The sequence below is a fragment of the Cuculus canorus genome, chromosome 1 (genome assembly GCF_017976375.1).
Source record: "Cuculus canorus isolate bCucCan1 chromosome 1, bCucCan1.pri, whole genome shotgun sequence".
NCBI classification, from domain to species: domain Eukaryota; kingdom Metazoa; phylum Chordata; class Aves; order Cuculiformes; family Cuculidae; genus Cuculus; species Cuculus canorus.
Genome location: NC_071401.1, coordinates 20,169,666 through 20,185,146, shown reverse-complemented (window position 1 = coordinate 20,185,146; position 15,481 = coordinate 20,169,666). Strand labels below are relative to the sequence as shown.

General features: G+C 39.2%; 1 protein-coding gene across 3 annotated transcripts in view; it reads right to left on the bottom strand.

Moving 5' to 3' along the window:
- The window catches only part of SGCG (sarcoglycan gamma), a 127,506-nt gene extending 124,973 nt beyond the window's left edge, over positions 1-2,533 (bottom strand). For 2 of the 3 annotated variants that reach the window (XM_054056884.1, XM_054056881.1), the window contains exon 1: positions 2,377-2,533. The gene's annotated coding sequence lies outside the window, so the exon portion shown is untranslated. The remainder of the gene's footprint in view (positions 1-2,376) is intronic. The other variant, XM_054056882.1, reaches the window with a different exon arrangement.
- Positions 2,534-15,481: the final 12,948 nt, after the last annotated feature.

The following is a 15,481-nucleotide window of genomic DNA, read 5'->3' as shown; positions in this document are numbered from 1 at the left end:
ATGACACCTTCTTTTAATGTACTAAGCACGCTCACTTCTATGCAAGCCTAGTTTTAAACATTACGCTGTCAAGACAGACAATTCCCTAGTCATACCTATCGTTATAAGGAAGTAAGATCTACAGAATATTTTATAATAGAAAATGGTTTCATACGTCTAATTAAGTCTGCCACTTGCACGAAAGCCCAGAGAAATGCTACATTTGAAGCTGACAATGAAAAAAAAAAAATCTATCCAAAGAACAAAACACAGAAAAGTAGGAAGCATATCAAGTTTTAAGCATGCCTATACTTCTCTTTCTTCAGCCCTCTCTCAGCTTAAGGCAAGCTGCATTGGATCAGTAACTGTGATGGTTCTTAGAGAAGACAACTGCATATCTACTAAGAAAAGTCCAAATCTGAAAATCACCGCAAGTATACTGCATTATCGATGTCCAATGAACAAACATAGGCATTACCTGCCATAAGAGGTGTGTTGCTCAATCCAGCCTGCTTTTGAATGCTCCCCTAAATTTGCTTTCAAATTAATCACGGGTCAAAAAAAACCCAGACCCCAAAAGCTCTGCATGCTTTTCTGATCTAATGAAATTACACTCATTGAATTTAAGTTTTTCCTTTGCTTTTTGCAACAAACATTGTGGGATTACGTTCGTACTTGAAAATTTGGAAGCAAAATGGAACTGCATCTGGTAATTCTCACAGTAGTTTCTCTCCAATTTAACCAAGTGCAGAGCATTTTCTATAAGGGGGGCTGGCCTTATTTGAAATTACCTATATCTTTTCACTTTCAAGGCAGTTTTTAAAGTACACCTCTTTGTTGGGGCTACTAAAGGCTTTTGAAGGCACAGATTTTTTTGTTTGTCTTTAAGGAGGTTCAGTGTTGTTTTTTCACTTTGTAGCAAAGTTACCTAGAACATCTGTGGGGAACTCAGTTCACTTTTTCTTCTATAAATTATTTTAAAGCAATTAATAAAAATAGCGCAATTCTGACTTACTGCCCTTTATATAAACTATGAGCAAAGAGAACTGGCATGAAACATTTAAAGTTGTATTTAACCTGCAAGAGTTAATGACAATATAAACATTTTATTAAAAGTTTATACTGAGTCCACAAAGGTTCAGTTTTAAAGCCCCAACAGAGTCTGATTCAGAGGACAGCAGTGCATTTGCAGTTGTGTCACACACCAGAAACAGCATCCCGAAGCCCCAGGTGTACCGACACACATTTCTTCCGAGGATGATTTTGTTGTTTGTTTTTTTCTTTTTCCTGAATGAATCTATGCTGCCTCAAAGGAGAGAAGTGAATTTCGCAGAACACTACACCAATGCAACACACCTCCAGGGACGCTTCATCCTGCCTCTCGGGAGCAAAGGGCAACACACTCAGCTCTCAATTACAACTTAAATTCTTAACATAAAATCCTGAAAACAGTCTGCCAAAACACATCAGTACGAAGAAATGTACACAGGCTAATGACTCCCAAAATACTCCCAGTAAGAAGAAGCCTTGAGAAAAGGAACCCCTTGCTAGTCATTGTGAAAAGGGAAGCCCTCATTATGAGACTATTCAGTTTTGTATATTTTCTAAGTTTGTTTACAAAAGGTGCAATGTTGAACAGAATACTTCCTCTCCAGAATACTTCCTCTCATAATCTGAAGAGAATTAGATTACATTTAGCTTGTTTCTACATAGCTCTCAGGAGGTAAATTGCAATTCTTTACCGTACACATATTTAAATTTTACAAGAACTTTAAAAAAAAAAAAATTAGCTCTCCACTACAACTTAAATTCTTAACACAAAATCTTAAAAACAGTCTGCCAAAACACATCAGCTTGAAGAAATGTACATTCATTTGGTTGTGACCTATGATTTTTCAGGATGACAGCTTGGGCATGCCATGTATTTGCAACGATCACATATTCCCCTCTCAAAAGGAAAAGTTCCATAGCATTTATCCTGTCCTTGGCATCTGCTGATGTTTATTATCTCTAATACTTCGTACGAATGCATCCTGCACCGAATATTTCTCATAATCATAGAATAGTTAGGGATGGAAAGGACCTTAAAGATCACGCAGTTCCAACCCACCCTAATAAAGAGGTGTGATATATTTTAAGGATATTCCAAACATCCAATATTTAAGAATACATATGATTTGTTGTATGACTGACTTTCAAACTCGCTGAACAGAATCTGCCCTTTTACCCACCCCACACAGGCGACCGATCTGCTTTTACATCTTCTCGCGGAGGTGCAGCGAGGCAAGTTGCGGGGCGGGCTGGCGCCCAGGGCACCCCCCGGGCTGCTCCCGTCCCGCATCCCCGCTGCAAACTTGGCGGGACCCGCGCGGCGCCCCCGCCCGCCGCCCGCGTTACCTGCTGTCCCGGCTCGGCTCCGGGGCGCGGCGCAGCCCCCCGTCATGCCCGAGGCGCCGGGAACCCGCCCGGAGGCGCCGCTCCCAGCGCCTCGCCAGCGCGGCGAGCAGCGCGGGGCGGGAGTGGGTCTGCGCCCTCCCTCCCTGCGAGGCTCTGGGAGGGGCCGAGCCCTCGGCCGAGCCCTTTCTCCCCGCCTCTCTGGGAGCGGGAGAGGCGCCTCCGGGGGGCGCGCGCGGCGCGGCGCACAGGGCGGCTGCGCGGGGGGGGCGGGGAGTTGGGAGAAGGGAAAGGGAGGAGTGTGTATGGAGGGAGAAGGGAAAGGGGGGGTGAGGGGTAATGAGAGAGGTTGCCCCTGACAAAGAACAACTGACGGGTTGGGAAGACCAGAAATCACAGAATCATCAGGTTGGAAAAGACCTCTTGGATCATCGAGTCCAACCATTCCTATCTGCCACTAAACCATGTCCCTGAGCACCCCATCTCCCCGTCTTTTAAATACCTCCAGGGATGGGCACTCAACCCCCTCCCTGGGCAGCCTCTGCCAGTGCCCCATGACCCGTTCTGTGAAAATAATTTTTCTGATATCCAGTCTGAACCTCCCCCAGTGCAGCTTGAGGCCATTCCCCCTTGTCCTGTCCTCTGTCACTTGGGAGAAGAGGCCAGAGCCCTCCTCTCTACAGTCTCCTTTCAGGTAGTTCTTGAGAGCAATGAAGTCTCCCCTCAGCCTCCTCTTCTATGCAATGTGGCTCGCAGCCCAGGAGGCCAACGATGTCCTGGGCTGCATCAGAAGAAGCATGGCCAGTAAGTCAAGGGAAGGGATTCTGCCCCTGTATTCCTCTCTTGTGAGACCTCATCTGGAGTATTGTGTCCAGTTCTGGAATCCTCTACATGAGAAGGTTATGGAACTGTTGGAACGGGTCCAGAGGAGGACTACAAAGATGATCAGAGGGCTGGAGCACCTGCCGTGCGAGGAGAAGCTGAAAGAGTTGGGCTTGTTCAGCCTGGAGAAGAGAAGGCTCAGAGGAAGTCTTATAGCGACCTTCCAGTACCTGAAGGGGGCCTACAGGAAAGCTGAGGAGGGACTATTGATAAAGACTTGTGTTTATAGGATGAGGGGGAATGGGTATAAACTGGAGAGGGGCAGATTTAGACTAGACATTAGGAAGAATTCCTTCACTATGAGAGTGGTGAGGTACTGGAACAGATTGCCCAGGGAGGTTGTGTCTGCCCCATCCCTGGAGGTGTTCAAGGCTGGATGGGGCCTTGGGCAGCCTGATCTAGTGGGATGTCCCTGCCCATGGCAGGGGGGTTGAAACTAGATGATCTTTAAGGTCCCTTCCAACCCAAACTAGTCTATGATTCTATGATTCCATGACTCTAAGATAAATGATAAAATGTTTGTTTTTTCCCCAGAAAATTTTATAACTAGGGTGTTTAGAAAGGCAGAGACAGGTAATGGAAAAGAAGACGTAGGGAAAGGTTATCAGGCAACAAAGGAGAATCATAGAATCATTAAGGTTGGAAAAGACTTCTAAGATCATCAAATCCACCATCAGACCAACACTACTGTGCCTGCTAATCCGTGTTCCAAAGTGTCACATCTACGTGCTTGTTGTATAGCTCCAGGGATGGTGACTCCACCACTGCCCTGAGAAGCCTGTTCCAATGCTTGACCACTCTTTTGGTAAAGAATTTTTTTCTAATATCTAATCTAAACCTCCCCTGGTGCAACTTGAGGCCATGTCCTCTTGTCCTATCAGTTGTTACTTCGGAGAAGAGACCAACGCCCACTTCACTACAATCTCCTTTCAGGTCATTGTAGAAGGCAATAAGGTCTCCCCTTAACCTCCTCTTCTCCAGGCTAAGCAATTCCTGTTCCCTTAGCCAGTTCTCATAAGACTTGGACTGCAGACCCTTCACCAGCTTCATTGCCCTCTTCTGGACATGCTCCAGTAGAACATTTATTGTAAATGGACAAGGGCAGGGGTTTGGAAGGCAAAGAGAATGGCAAGTTAAGGGATTTGGGGAGGACAAAATTTTACATGGCTTGAGAAGAAATGTCCTGTTCCAACAGTTCCATAATCTTCTTATGTTGAGGATTCCAGAACTGGACACGCTATTCTTTTGGCATGTAGATTCATTGTTTCTAAAGTCTGCTGATGGCAAGGGAAGGTCGTTCTGCTGGCGGTTCATGAATGACTACTGTCCCTCAAATGGAAAAAGACTGAAATTTGAGATGGGATACACAGTGGCATTAGAGTGGGATTAGTGAAACCAGAGCAGGGGTTACTGTTTTTACACTAAAGTAATATTTACTGTAGAAATGAGAGGACACGCTCAACGTTAAATTCATCTCTTCATCCAGATGGCCATTTAATTGTGGAATAATAACCTCTTCTTCCATTGACTTCTTGCAACATTTTTTACATTACCTACAACATTTCAAATAGTTTCTCTTTTTTAGCCAGTCTCATTCTGATCTCTTCCAACTCCTTGTCTCTCAGCCATTCTGGGACAACTGGAGTGAGCTGTAGTGAACTTGTGTCTGGCACAAGACTTGTGCTGTGTCAGTGATATATAATAATCAAAGTATTGTAGGCTCAGACTAGCCAGCATAGAGACTGGATGGAGGGAAAAAAAAAATAGACAAAAAAGCCAGCCTGCTTTAGTGTAGAACTATGTAATCCATATCTTTCTCTCTGCTTTTCTCTCCTCATTATTCTTCCTGCCCTTTGTTGTGCAGAATCTTCTTTTGGCTCATCAATCCTATTGCTGTACAAGTCTAAAAATAATTATAAATATTTCATATATATAGATATTTTTACAAAAGTTGTTAACAGAGATCTAGAGATTGATACTACAGTAGCCATCTCATGCATAAAAATGGTGTGTCAGTCCAGAATTCCAGATGCTGTTGTAGTTTTGGTGAAAATGATAATAATAATAATAATAATAATAAAATGTTTAACTAGTTGTTTACAGGAGTTGAAAAGTCCTTGGGAGTTACCTGTGGAGCTGCTGCTGGTAAAAATTCTGTACATATGAAAGAAAGAGAGTTCAGAATTTCAAGTTATTTCTGAGATTCATTAACCCTGATTTTTTGGTGGTTATTATGAAGCAACCAAGATCTGTAGCTAATTATGAAATCCTTTGTGAAAGGCTCCACTCAGAGATGTTGTTTGCTAACAATTTGTGTTAAAAGTAACAAATCTCTTCTGCTCCCTTTAGCTGCTAGGTGTCCCAATTTGAGTAAATGTCCTGAAATGTGAAATGATGTCCTGGGTACACTAGCGAGTTAAATCAAAATTAGTGGAAAATGCAGTCATTTTCTTAAGAGAGGAAAAAAAACCTAAAAACAAAGAAAGAAAGAAAATATTCACTTTGTGTCATTAATAAAAAAGGCTAGTGATCAAATTGGATCTTTCTTGGTAGAAAACCATACAGAATGAGAATGACATGCTGGTAAGTAAAACTAATTTAAAAAAATTCAACTTGCTATAACACTGCAAGTTTTACATCTATGTATTTACTGTATATTTTCAGTTAAATATACCGTCATAAAATGTAGTTTCTCATAGTTATGTACAAGCGTATTTTTCTTTGAGAAGCAAGTAATACTTCATTTGCTCTAGCTTGTTTCAAAAACCATGTGCCTACTAACATGCCGTAATATGCATGGATTTGTATGTCCAAAATATGATGTTAAAAATCTTCACGGCAAGTAAAATGTTCCCAGTATGTTTTAATCACTGGGACAGCAGTAGAATTTGATGCATTGTTCACTTTGGTTTAAAGGTCTATCTATTGATAGCAACTATAAAATCCCTGAATAAAACTCATTTATTTTGAGTGACTGTGTATTCACTTGTTTTTGAAGACAAATTGCTTGAATAAGCAATGAGTAAGATATGAATGTAAAGACATTTGAGTTTGTAATGAACTGGCTGATATGTTGATTGGTTAGATTTTGTTGCATCTACACTATCATGTAAACAGTTGACTTCACCTTCTCCTTCCTCATCCGTCACCATCCTCCATCCACTGGCCATGTTGCTTATGTCTTCTTTTGAATTCCTACTCAGCTGTGACAGAAATTACATGACTTTCCCAATAAAGAAACTAAAGGACAGAATTTGGAATAGCTCATACTGACAGCATGGATCCACCTGTACTCAGCTGGATCATAGCAGCTTATTCATCATTCTCCAGAGATACAGCCTTTGGGTTATTGCATGACTTTTCACTGTACTATTGTGAACCATGCTATCACTAAACTACCAATGTAGCCATAGCCACAGACCTCAGTGCCCAGCTTCGAAAGCATATATACTGGACTGTGAAATAGCCATGTTGTTTCTGGGAAATCTCTCAGGCTCATGCTACTTATCCAATCTGAGCACTTTAAAAAAAACCAAACCAAACCAAAGCAAACCCAAAAAAAACAAAGGAAAAACCAACATTGTTCTTATTGTTTGGAGGGATTATGCCTGAGTGATCAGCCTCCCTGTGAGAAAAAATCGTGGGTGGTTTTATGAGGCCATCTTCCGGGACTTCCGGAACATCCACACTGTATAAGTTCAAGGACTAGACAATGCAATAACTGTTCTGAGGCTGTGTATCATCACCTGCTTCTTGTGCGAGGACCTATAAAAAAAATTGCAGGTGCTTTCTAACAGGCCCCTGGCAGCATTTTACTCCCTCTAAGAAAGACAGAGCTCCATAACTAGATATCACCAATAGCTCCTATCTTGTGATTAGAGGTTAGGATGAAAAGGTATTTCTCCACATTTAGATACAGTATCCATTAAAAGGACCCAGCCTATGTATGAGATCCAGAGGAAAGAAGTCCTTGGAGGACCTCTAGGAGTATACAGACTTCTTTTATAACTCAGTAGCAAGGAATGTATTATTGTGGAGGCTACCTCTCTTCACTTGTACTTAGAAGGTGCAAAGATGTGAAGACTCTGGCATGGGAACTCTTTTGTAATTAGTCACTAGTTAGATTCTGGATCTGGTAGAGGATATAGGAGCTGTGGTGAAACATTTCTAAGGTCTACCCTCAGCCTCCTCTTCGCAATGTGCGCTCGCAGCCCAGAAGACCAACCGTGTCCTGGACTGTATCAGAAGAAGGGTGGCCGGCAGGTCGAGGGAGGGAATTCTGCCCCTCCATTCCTCTCTTGTGAGCCTTCATCTGGAATACTGTGTCCAGTTCTGAAATCCTCAGCATAAGAAGATTATGGAACTGTTGGAACGGGTCCAGAGGAGGGCTACAAAGATGATCAGAGGGCTGGAGCACCTGCCGTGCGAGGACAAGCTGAAAGAGTTGGGCTTGTTCAGCCTGGAGAAGAGAAGGCTCAGAGGAGAACTTATAGTGACCTTCCAGTACCCGAAGGGGCTACAAGAAAGCTGCGGAGGGACTATTCATAAAGGCTTGTGGGGACAGTACGAGGGGCAATGGGTATAAACTGGAGAGGGGCAGATTTAGGCTTGATATAAGGAACAATTTTTTCACCTTGAGAGTGGTGAGGCGCTGGCACAGGTTGTCCAGGAAATCATTGATGCCCCGTCCCTGGAGGTGTTCGAGGCCAGGTTGGATGGGGCCTTTGGCAGCCTGAGCTAATGGGACATGTTGGAACTAGATATATTTAAGGTCCCTTCTAACCCAAACTGTTCTATGGTTTTATGATTCTATGATTTCTCAGCAGCTTAGTTGGCTAATTAAACATTTTTGATTAATCACTGTTATGGACACCTGGAGTCCACACAATAGTATTTGTGTTCCCATATTTATCTGTAGGGTATTTAGTTTCTGTCTCTTGCTTCTGCTATCGTACTTGATTTTGTCTGGAACTCACAGTAGCTATGGTAATAAAATGATAATACTGATATTACTGATAATGGTAGCAGTATATATACTGCTAGAAAATTATAACGAAAGCTAGGAGATACATAACTTCTATCGTCCAAAGTTCTGTGACAAAAACGTGATGTTTTGCTCATACTAGTAACTTGTTGCACACACATTCATATATTGCCATCTTTGGTAATAATTAAAAGGATGAGCGTCTGAATTTATAATGAAAATATCCCTTCTTTTCCAAGCATCTGTTTTGTTTTGCATCTCAGTTGTTACTGACAAAGAAACATGTCTTTCAGCTTTCATTCTTTATTCTACTTGATGTTGCAAATATACATGTTAGCACAAAGTCTTTCACATAAAACTTGAGGCTGTAACATTAAAAGACTAGATCCACCCATATTGAAGATCTTTTTTTGCATAAAAAAATAATTTTTTTCATATTATGAAAGCTGAAGGGAGTAAAATTTTCTTGTTTGTTCTGTAGTTTGCGTTCAAACTGTAACCACATAAGCTGCAAGGAACCTTGGTATTGCCTCTTAAGAAGACTCATCATTCTAAATGCTCAGTGAACACAGATGCTGAAGGCTCAGCTGGCACCTAAGCTCCTGAGGCATGTAGAAATTCAGACATACTCCCATTTTTCTGTTGCCCACTGTATTCTTCATGCAGCAACTGAAATTTGTTATCTCTCAAAGTTGCTTAAGCTCTTCTTGTAGCCTGCAAAATGCTAGACGTATGATTTGAGCATTTTGGAGGATGCTTTTGGATATTCCTTTCTACACCTGATGAAACTACAGGACCTTAGTGTTCATTTTGAAGTAGCTGAGGTCTGCAGCGTTTTCTGGCACCTTCTTCACTGAGAAACCCCAGTGTGTAGGTACTGCTTCGGTCCTTGGCTCCTTTTACTGCAAACCTACTAGGTCCAACCAAGAGGAAACCCAGACAAGATAGTTTCCTTGGTGTTCATTCCTGTCAGGCAGAATGGATGAGGACCATTCCAAATTGCTTTCCTTCTGTTTAGGACCATTCTTCCAAATTACCTCTTGAAACTTTGCATGTCTTTCTTGCTCCCGTTTTTCCTTCCTTCCTCTTGCTTTTTCCCTCTCTTATTTTTGAATGTACATTTGAAAAGAGTCCTTGCTTTAATAGAATTTTACTGTAATTAATTCAACCTATATGTTTTGCTTGCATTTTTATACCTTTTAGACCTGACCAATATGAATGCACTGATAGCGGAGCATACACAGGTCTCATTTCTACCAGTTCTGTACCAGTTTATACTGTATTATTTTCTTCTCGGTTGCTGTATTATCTTTTTTTTTTTTTTTTTGTGCCTCTGTGAGAAAAGGACAAACTAATCAGATTCTAAGTGCCATATTGCAGTTCTAAATAAGAAATTCATTAAAAATAACCTTTTATTCTGACATAGCTTGTTACAGTAGAGCACACATTAAATAAGATTTTGTTTGCTTTTAATCTTTTTTAATTCTGTCTGCTTAAGCAAGGTCAGTCAGTGATACAGTATAACTGGTAGTATCAGAGTAAAGGTGGTTCAAAAGCATGGAAGTGTTACTGTAAAGCAATTGTATGGTGGCAATTGCTTGAAAAGTAATTGTTTCACAATTATATATGTTATATATGTTATATATGTTAGTGTATTGTATTTAGATTTACTTGTCTTTTTTTAAAAATATATATTTATCTCCTGATCTTGTTGGAAGGTTTACTTCTGTACTTGGATGAAGAAGATAAATCTCTGTTACGGTGGTTAGAAACAAGTCTTTTAATGGCCTTCTGAAAACTGCATTTACACCATTGTTAACAAGTTTTTTTTGTTTGCTTTTTTTTCCCCCCCCCGTCTGTATTGTACTCTGTTTCTTGCAAGATTTCTATGGGCATGCATGTAGCATAACAGTTTTATTTTCAGGCCTTTACTGTCACCCTAACAATGGACTTCTGTGATACTATATATGGAAATGTAAATTCCTTGGAGTCTTTATAGAGATAATCAGTACTTTTGAAATTTATTTTGTGCTATTATTCAAAGTTTAGCAAGTATGTCATCTAGTCCTGAAGAGGAATGATTTGGTTTTGTTAACTCCCTAATTCTTATGTCATCCAGATGAATACATGCCCACTGTATGTCTTTTAAATGTACCAAGTAATAGGTAAAAGTAATGGTCATAATAAATCTAGTGCTCCAGCTATGTTACTACATTGAAATGTTATTTCACAGCATTCTTTTACCATGCAGTAGTTGTGCTGGAATTACTTGTGCTATCATGTGTTATAACGGTCATAAAATTTTAAGTTTAATTTATGTTGTTATGTGTATCTATCTATGTTTCATTTACTCTTTACTTTTAAGAATATAGATAACACATTCCTGTAAGGAAAGTAAATAAAAATAAAGAAACCAAATATTTTTTATTACAAGAATCAGTACAGAGACAAACTAATAAATAGCAGTACTAGCATGAACATGTAATGAATTCTACTCTATTTGTAGGCTCTTAGGAATGTATACAACTCAGTTCAGCTGTTATATTGAATATATTCAGTTATATACATGGTTAAATATTTACAGAGTGGACCATTAGTTTATGTACAGTAATGCATAGAGAAGTTCCTTGATAGTAACTAAAGATAAAACCATCTAGAATAGTTCAAACTCACACATGCAATAGTGATGTGCCATCTCTCCTGTGCCATCATTTCTGTCCCCACTAAAACAAGAAAAATTTGGTTTGTTTTGAAATCCTTGTGCAATTTGGAGTCTTTCAGAATTGCTTATGCCTAGTTAAAGCAACTTTCACCTTTCAAATCTAGTGGCCACACTGCTGTTTAGAGATTTATTCTATTATGAGAGGTGAGTGATGTAGTACAGTCCAAATTTTATGTTATGTGCTCATAGAATTTCTACTATATGATCTTACAAAGAACATAGGTAGTTTCCAGTGTGACAGACTACTTAGAACTTGTAAGAAAATATATTATACTAGCTGGTGAGAGCCCTCAGTCCTGTGTTTCTGCTGTTCTGAAACACAATAAAGAAACAGACATTTACCCACTGAAATGGAAGCAATTGTAGCAAATGGCAGTCAGAATAAATTAATTACTTTAGAGTTGCAGCTACCTGTGCAAAATTGAAGCCTTGTTCCAAGAAAGTACAAGATTTTTCAGTAACAGTAATTGAGATGAAATAGTCATGAAGAAAGCCACTATTAAATTGCAGAATTCTTTAACATATTTTCTGTGTTAAAAAAATAGGAAGTATCTTAGCCTTTATTTTAGCAGTAAGCACGCATATGTTTTCTTGAATGAAAAATAGTTATGACTTTGAAAAGGACAACCAGATAGGTTTTGCCTCTGCTTAACTAGTGCAGGATATAAAGTTTATTTGCAAAATATAAATTCATTTAGAATTAATATAATAAAAAAGGTAAGAGTTGCTTATATAGGCATAAAGTGGAAAAAATGTTTCAAAATGTCCTATAAACCCCCAGTGCTCCCAGTACTGCTTCTGCTTTTCAGCCTTCAGTGTTACAAAGTGCATAAACGTAATTCATGATTAACTTGTTATTTCAGATTTGCATTTCCGCTGTTGAGTTTGCAAGCACATTAATTTCATTCTTTAGAATATGTGAACGCTGAAGGAAAGAAAGGTTAGATATCCCTCTGTGGACAGTGTTTCTTAGCTCTCTGTTTAACCTATGTGTTATTTTGGATTTCATTATAGGAATCCTATTTTTGTTTGTACATTTTGTGTGACTTAGATACTTAATGCAAGTTCCTATATTTCATACCGGGAATTAGAGTCTCCATTAGCTGTGAGAATTAACTGAAATACTGTGCATTCAGGTGGGAATTAAGTACATGTATATCTGAAGCCGTATGCTTAAAATTACCTTCATAGAACTGTAGAGTATTTCAGGTGGAAAGGAGATCTGGAGGTCATCTTAGTCCATTCCTGCTTCAAAACAGGTCTGATTATGTCAGGTTGCCCAGACCTGTGTCTAGCTGAGTCTTGAACACCTGTAGGTATATGTTGGATGTCTGTAGACTACTGTTCCAAGATTGGATAACCCTTGAGGTAACTTTTGTTCCCTCATATCTAATCAAAATTTCCCATGTTCCAATCTATGTCAGCTCTATCTTTGTTCTATCTGCTGATCAGTTCAACTTTATTTACATAAACATATAATTGGATATATTCCTAAGTCATTAGGGACCCAACTGTCCATTTATTTCTATATGATACTGGAAGAAGCAGAGCCACCTTTCCTTTATGTCTTTAACAGAAGGACTTAGAGTGCTCTGTGCAGAGCTTCCATGTTGGGTCCTTGGGACAGCTTCACCTACTTCACTTCATTTCAGGTGGGATCTTAGCACTGAGCTGAAAAGCTGAGTTATTTCAAGTACATGTAAGTGCAGAACTGTTGGTCACTAGAGAGATTTACATCAATCAGGAACTCCATAACTTTAGTCGTGCCGGAGATTTTTTCAGCCACAGTTTTGTTTTAGGCACCTAATACGCATGCAAATGTTGTTTTAAGAGTCATGGCAGTTGACTGTCTGTAAGGTCCAGTGCTCTTTGATGTGCCCTAAGGGTATCTTACCTGGCATCCAGCTGCAATTCCAGCAGTGTGCAGCTTTCCTGTATGCTTTTGGACATTTTGTCAGTCCCATATGGATTTCTTGGACAACCCAATATGTCTCACGTGACATTAGATACTTGTATGTCGGCATATGGTTATTCCCATTATGTGTTTTTTGTTCCTGTTCTAGGGATGAGATTCAGTTTGAAATTGAGAAACCTTCATGCAAGTGCCTATATGTAACTGTACACTAAATTTTTAAGCTTCCATTATCATCAGTGTGGGTCTGGGACTTGATTCATTTGCCTACACAACCAAGTGAGCATGCTGTGCTCTGACATATCCAAGATAGGCATGGGATCTAACGGATACGAGATAGGATTTATGGGAGACCACTGTCCTTTTGGGGTGTCAGCTGGAGACCAGTTAAAACATGCTGCAGCATCTCAAATTGTAGTAACTGTTTCCTGGCTACCTGAAATATTGTTACATGCTTATTTCTTTCTAAGCTTCAGGATATATCCTGGAAACTTTTCTTCCTTTTTGCTGCTTCTGCTTTACTGTGCAGTAGTATGTCACCCTGCTGTCACAGTTCAATTATCACTTGATTAAAAACTGGCTTGATTATGAATTGCATGCTTTATTAAAGTCAATTTAAACATAAATTGCCGTTCTATAACATACTTTCATGTCATTCAGTGTTATATACAAAGATGCTATGCTTTTTCCATGTGTCCCTGATGCTTGTTTCAAACCAATGAATAAATATTTTATTAAATATTTTATTAAATATTTTATAAAAATGTAATGAAAAGTAAAATTCCTTCCTTGCACCCACTTTTTGTAGTAGATTAAATGTGCTTTGCATAGTTTTGTTCAATGCAGTTGCTTTTTGTTTTCCTATGTTCCTTTTAGTCACCTTTCTTTGCAGTTACAAATATATGTGTGTAATGCATATACATATATATAGTCATATTTTTCTCTTGCATGGTCTTTACAACAATAAATCATCTCATTAAGTAATTTGAGGGGTACATAATGAGCATCTTTGGGATCTAAACTTCACTGTATATATGAGCTGAAGTCTTCATAGCTATCCTTAGAAGTCTTTTTTCAGTAGTGGGATTAATTATGTATCTCACAGATGCCTGTCATGCACTCTGTTTACACTACAGGGGGATGAAATAGGATAGTTAATTTTCTTTTATTCTGTTAAAATGCCAAGGCTTAATTAAACTGCTTCAGCTTAAGTATTGCATAGCTACTTTCAGCTGTCATGAAGCATACTAGAAACTGATTTGCTGTTGCTTACATGCCCAAGAAGGCATTCAGGAGGCACTGTAATTTCACTCAAAATTGTTTTTATTAATCATAGCTGTTTTCCGATTTCTAAAATTTGTATGAGCAACATAGTGTATTAAAATAAGCTTCATCCATATGTTCAGGGAGTAAAAACATTGTAGGGATCAAATATCTGAAATTTACCTTCAGTTTTGAAATACCAGTTGGGTTTTGCTTTTATATGATTATAATAATATTAACATTTCATGCATTTTTAAAGCATTTACATAATTATTTCAGTTATACAACAACAATTAGGCGGTGCCATGAATTAACAAGACAATTGCAAAGCAATAAAGACATCATTTTTAAAATTACTGGAAAGAAAAACATAGCAACAGATGATGGAAACTAAATACCCCCTTGAAGCAATACGTATATCTATATAATGTATAATAGCCATGGTGTCGAGGATTTAAAAAGTTTGGCAAACATGACATTAAGGTTGCTCCTTTCAAGCACTCCACACACAAATTTCAGCCGTCTGAGAAAAAAAAAAAGCAACCATTTTGAACAGAAGAATGCAGCAACTACTGAATCTGCTTTGCCATTAAACAAACCCAGAAAGCCAAAAGCTAGATTTGCAATGAGGCCCCCAGTGTTCTCTTTAAGCACTCAGGGAAAACTGGTCTTAGCAAAATCCTTTTCCCTCTAACACACATACTGTAGGCTGTCTGACTTTCTAGTGAAAACGGTAGCTGAAGTCTGTGCCCATTTTCTTTTCAACATGCACAGAGCTGCCTAGAGTTTGGCAGTATTGAATTAATCCACTTCTGCAGTAATGAAAATGAAATTATTTCACTTGAAATGTAGTAATTTGAATGGGAATAATTGTGTAATAGGAATAGCAGTAGTAATAACAATAACAACAAATATTATCTGCACGGATCTTACTCCCTAGATTGGGATCCTGGATTGGGCCTGTTATTAGGATTTCATTTTTGATCCAATCTTCCTGTTTTCCATCTCCCAAGAGTAGCTAAAAACTTTTTAGTTTCTGTGGCTGCGATTAACGTGGTATCATCTGGAATGTTCTTTGTGCCAGAAAAGCATTAAAATTCTGACATTTCTATTCAAGGTACTGATGGCTCTTGATCCTAACCTATTAATTATGGTTAAAGGGTTTTCCTCAGTGGGAGCGTGAGGTGCAAATACGTGATTCAGATCAGATCAAAACTGATCTGGAGCTGTTCTCCAGCCAGTTCCTTTCAGCCCAGTTAGAGACATCTAATTCTTTTCAAAAGGCTGAGCTTGGATTTGTTTCCCTGCTTGTAGTCTGTGCTGCCTAAGTTTGTCCTCTCACTTG